Genomic DNA, 6097 nt, shown 5'->3' with positions numbered 1-6097 from the left:
GCAGGTGACTGCTGGGTGGGGTCCTGAAACATCAGTGTGTGTTCCCTGTGTCCAGTAGTGGTCTGGAGGGGTCAGGAAGCGTGCCTTTCAATTTGAGGGAACAGAGGGTTTGAGGTCCTCTCTGTTCTATTGCTCTAGTATAGCATACTGCATAGCAGCTCATAAAATACTGTGTTTATGGTTGACATTTAAATCGCTGATTGATCATCAAGATTGGGATGTATCATTGGAAATGAAAATAGGAAGAGTCTTATGCTTTTTAGGTTTTTCCTTTTTCCCCAATGTCTCAGAAGGCTCTTTGACGGGGGACTTTTTATTCTCCCGTATAATTCCATGAACACTTATACCCTGGCACCTATTTTAATGGCATTTTCAATTTATAAATGTCTTTGAAACACATACTGTAGACTATTTGAGGGTAATGACCATGGCCATTGATGGCACATCTTAAATGTGCATCGTGTTAATGTTTGAGTGTCAAGTGGTCTACCATCAGTGCTTCCTTCTTTCACCCAGTTTTCTTCCTCATTTCCTTCCCCAAATTTGTCTCATTTTTCTACTCTCCCTTTCGCTTCTCTATTCTTGCTTTCTCTTTCCCATTGCGTGTGTCATTCTTCTTCTTCCTCTTCTTCTTCTTCTTCTTCTCCTTTTGACTTCATTATTATGGCCAACCAAAACCTTTTCTAGGATTGACTCTATCTTCCTTTCCTCTTCATTGCCATCCACAAACTCTGAGAGAATATTCTTGCTTGACTCCCTTACTTCCTAGCATACCCATGTACTTCCTGATCACTTTAGAACATTGAAAAGGGTTTTAATTTTTAAAAATAGGTAAATATAATCAGTCTTCTTTCAACTCTGGCATAAGACTCTTCTTCCTCAATCTGACCATTCTTAAATCTAGAAGTACTCCAGCTCATTGGTCTCCCTTACCCCCATGTTTAGGCCAAAGAACTTGTGAAACCTTAGCCCTGTTTAATACTTGAATTTACCCAACAGAAGAGGGTTAATTCTGCCTAAGGGCAGCAAAGAAGAATAAAGATGCCACAGATAAACGTTTCGTCCAGATTTATAATGGAGTCTTAAGTGCCTAGTTGAGTGCTAACCGTTAACTCACTTGAACACCAGGGAGGTCATGACACACACTAACATGTTAGTTGTATAGACACTTCACTTCAGCATTCCTCAAGGTAGCTGATAAACTGCATCCAGTTAGCTTCAATAACATGAATGATGAATTCCCCTGCGTATATAAATCGGGAGTTCCTAAAGTTCTCTTTTTCCCTTTGTACAACTACTGACTGCCACCTCGCTTGGTCAGTGCAATAGAAAATGATGACTAAGAAACACATTGTCTCAATATCAGTGGACATAATGTCCTAGTATTCTATAAAAATCTCAAAATTCTTAATCTAAAAGGTAGGTCTGCCAATATCTTATATCCTTTTCCTTTGTTAATATAAATATCCAATCTATGAAGGTCTCAGTTTCCATACTTAGAATATGAGGTGGATAGATTTGCTACTATCTAGGGACCTTTCCAATTTTAATATTCCCTAGTTATAAGGGCTGAGCCAAATACAATGGCTCCCTTAATCATTAACCTCGCTCATGATGAAAGTTATCAGTAAGTTCTACTTGTAAGAGATCAAACATTCATATCCATGTATATTGTAGCACATTGACCTTTACAGAACTCAAAGTAACACAACATAGTTATATTCACAGATTTAAGGTCATTGTGATATACTTTACAATTTTTCTTTTCCCTAGGAAGGAAATGTAGATCCCTAGGAAGGGATTTCTTTCTCTGCCTTTCAGTAATGTAAGCCTTTTATTATCTCTTGGATCCTAAAAATGGGTAGGGTTTTGGCAGGTGGAGCTTAGGACAGACATTCCAGGTGACAGGGACAACACGAGAAAGGGCAGAAGGAAGAATGGATTTTCAGAAGGACTTGATATCTTACATGATGAGAGCAGTGTTTCACAATCTCTGTCCTGCAGAACACTGGTTTTAGATGATGTTGATGTAGTTACAAGACAGAAGCATTTGGGAAGAGCTGTACTCTACATGCTGACATGAAATTCAAGTTTTACTTTGTTACATTACATACTCTGAAAAGTTTTGGAGGAAGGAATTGATTTATTTTTGTTTAATTCAGTCTTACTCACAGTTACTTGACAAACCTATATTCAGCTGATGGGACTGTATTTTGTGAAAGGCCAATCGGAGAAATGGTGAGATGGAGCTTAGGCTATTTCTCTGTTGGGACAGGCATGTGATTATTTTTCTTATAATTCTTTACTGTTTGTCCTAACAATTGTTACTTTGCAGGAGTCAGTTTTGTTTTGTTTTGTTTTGTTTTTTTACATCTTTATTGGAGTATAATTGCTTTTCAGTGTTGTGTTAGTTTCTGCTGTATAACAAAGTGAATCAGCTATATGCATACATATATCCCTAGGATTCAGTTTTAAGACCTCTGTTTTTACCTGAGTCATTGGGACTCTTAGAAAGCTCAACAATCCTGGAGTCTTCATATCTGATGTAGTTTCCAGAAGCTCCTGGCACTTACCACTATTTCCTCTTGATTCTTTTCCTCCAACTTAAGACTTCTTACGATTGTGAGCTGATGATTTTCTAAGCCTGTAGTGTCAAAACCAGCTACCTCCCTCATCTTCATTGTCTCAGTTACAAGGTGCAATATTTCCCATGTTTATATGTGTCAAAATATAAGTCACGGATTGATACATAGCATATGCATAATAAAAATTGTATTTCTTTTTTTTCTTTGTTCAAACGTATCCAAACACTGGCCAAGTTCTTAAATTGAAAGTAGAGTGACCTAATTTTTTCAGCTCATCCAACCATCAATATTGAATATTTGTCTTTTTTCTTACACATATTTCTTGTATTCCAATTGTGACATTCTAGAGCACAGTGAATACATTTATAACTTATTACTGCATTACTACCTTGGCTATTCCTTGACCAAAATTTACTTCATACAACTGACAGCCTAATGAAGCTACTAGAGTTTTTTTAATGTACGCATACATTAAAAAAAAAAACTCTAGTAGGTTAACTGCATTGCTAATAACTGAATTTTTACATCTCTATGCACCCATGTATCCAACACCAGATCAAGATATTATAAAATATTTCTAACACCCTACACGGTTCTCTGTTACTTCTTTCTGTTCCATACTCTCCCAAGGCAACACCTAAGCTGACCTCTATCACCATATATGACATACATGGAAACACACAGTGTGTATTCTTTGGTATCTGGCCTCTGGTTACATATCATTATATCAGTAGTTTATTCTTTTATTGTGTTTTCTTGATTTTTTAAACCTAGACATTCATACAGTGTCAAAGTACCACTGAGTTCTTCATATTATTATGGTGACCTCCATCTTCAGGGTCTTTCCACAGTCTTCCATGTGTCTTTCCACCTACTATCTCTTCCGTCTAATTACGTTTCATTTAACCAACCTCAGCCAGCCTTCCCCCATATTCCCCAACACGTAGCACTCCTGTGTTCAGCCAGTTTTGTCCCCTATTCCATAAGGCCTTTGTGCCATTCCTGACACTGTGCCTGTTCCCTGCCCGGAAGGCCTGTTCCCTACCCTCTATATACTTGTTCAAGACTCAGTTTAAATGTTACCTGTTCTGAGAAGTCTTCTCAGAAGAAGCCAGTACTTTTTGGAATCCTTCTTTAATGAAATCCCATAGCAAGTGTAATCTGTCCTCCCTGATCTGGTAATTAATTATCCATTGTTCCTATCATATAGTGTTTGTTTTCCTTGTGTGCTGTTATTATTTATTGAAGCAGATTACAGTGACTTGAACTAGGAACTGGGTCATTTTCCTCTTCATTTTAGTGCAAGTTTCTGTGATATGAAGTTAAACTCTTTTTCCCTCACTTCCCATTCACCCTCAGCAGTTGTTAAACATGAAGTACAAGTGAAACTTATTGGTTAACAGGTTTTTGTGGTCCTTGGTTCTGGTCCCTAGGTCTAAGCTGCACTTCTGTAGTGCTAATTTGACTGATTTCTTATTGTCACATAACTCAGGAATTAACTAAATCATTACAAATTTAGATACATATAAGATAGTATAAAAAACCCAGTGGATATCAAAAGTTTTGGCCTGGAGGAGAGTGTTGTATGAGTCCTAGTCTGGTGGGGCTCACACTTAATGATCGAGCCTTTCAATATTCCACTGTAAGTAAGAAAGAGGTATGCAAATATATGGTTAATATTTAACAGTGTTGATAAAAAAGAGAAGAGAGAAAGGGACGACAGATACTTTGAGGGCCTTTTGGAATTCATGAACAATTATGATTGGATGGGGAAAAAGAAGAACCGAGGGCTAACCTCTCACAAGTGAAGTCAGGAAAGAGAGAAGGTCTCATCTGGTATGCAGGTAGAGAGGTTTGACCTACAGAATCTTAGAAAACCTCAACAATCTGAGCAGTGTTTGCAAGAGGCAAACTAAAGGGCTAACAAAAGTCTGCAAAAGTCTCACACAAAGAACTCTGGCATGGTGTTCATCATCTAGCTAATCTTAACATGCAGACATTTATGAGAGTAAATTCAGCTCTTTACCAGAGTGGGTTTCTTATTTGGGCAACTGGGTCAAATGAAGAAAGGCAGGTGTAGGCTGCCAGAGTAATAAATAAGGAGAGGAAAAACAAAAAGAATGAGACATATCATTCATCAGTGATTTCCCCCTAGTATTCTTAGCCTCCACCTTATCTCCATCTCACTGGTAACACAGGAACTAGACCAAACAGTGAGGTAAAAGGTCTCTACAGAAACTGAGGTAATATAGAAAATAAAAAACCTAGTACTAGTGATCTAGTAATCATGCTCTTTGGTATTTACCCATAGGAACCTAAAAGTTATGAAAACTTATGAAAGTAAGAGCCTTTTCAGTGAGAAAATTCTATGATTCTATGGTTTTTCAACTCATTAATTTGTGTAGTTCATCCATTTTACTCATTGTATACACTTAAGTATATTGTTCCTTGAAATGGCCATTCAAAGTTGTTTCCTGTGCCACACACTATGAATGTTAGGGTTGGTCCTGTGTAAATCTTACCGCCATTGAATTAGTATTAGCCCTAAACAAGCAACTTTCTTCCATAAGGAAACAAAAAAGAGGTTCAGAAATGTCCAAACTAAGTTTTTATAAAACTGTGTTATCAAATCTTATTTACCAAACAACTTCAAACATAGCAGTATGAGTTCCCATATACCCTTTACTCAGCTTCCCCAAATGTTAACATTTTATATTACTAGAGTATAATTATTGAAAGCAGAAAGTTTACATTGTCACAATGCTACTAATGATTTATAGACTCGTATTCAAATATTGCCTATTGTCTTGTGGTCCAGATTCAAATCTAGGATCGCTTATTGCATTTGCTTGTCATATCTCCCCATTCTTCTCTAATCTAGGATAGTTCCTCAGTCTTTTTTTTTGTCTGTTATGGCCTTGAACTAAAGGAAAATCCTAGCCAGTCATTTTGTAGAATTTTTCTCAAATCGGGTTTGTTTGATATTTTCTCATGGTTAGACTGAGGATATGTATTTCTTGACAAGAACACTTCAGGAGAGATATTATGGCATTTTAAGTACATATTAGAGGTATAAACAAATCTGTGTGTCTCACTACTGGGGATGCTAACTTTGATGATATAATGTTATAATGATACCTGCAAAATCACTATTTTTCCCTTTCTAATTATTTGAGATTGTTCAAATATTCTGCTTCTTGTTTAATTTTCCCATACTAATTTTAGCATCCATCAATAATTTTTGACTCCACCAATTACTGTGGTGTTTGTTGATTGTCCATTTTCTATTCCCATCATTCCCTCTACATTTATTAACTATAATTTGAGTATAAGAAAGAGCTGTTCTTCTCCTTCATTTATGTATTTATCTGGTTATTTGTTTATATATATACATACATCAGTGTGAACTTGTGGATATTTATTTTATTCTACGGGTTAAAATTTATTACTATCATTAATAGTTTTGTTTCTCCAAGTGTTCCAGATTTGGTCACTGGTACTCCTTCCAGCTG

Source organism: Mesoplodon densirostris, chromosome 2 (genome assembly GCF_025265405.1).
Source record: "Mesoplodon densirostris isolate mMesDen1 chromosome 2, mMesDen1 primary haplotype, whole genome shotgun sequence".
In the NCBI taxonomy this organism is placed as follows: domain Eukaryota; kingdom Metazoa; phylum Chordata; class Mammalia; order Artiodactyla; family Ziphiidae; genus Mesoplodon; species Mesoplodon densirostris.
Note: the sequence above shows the minus strand (reverse complement) of the source record.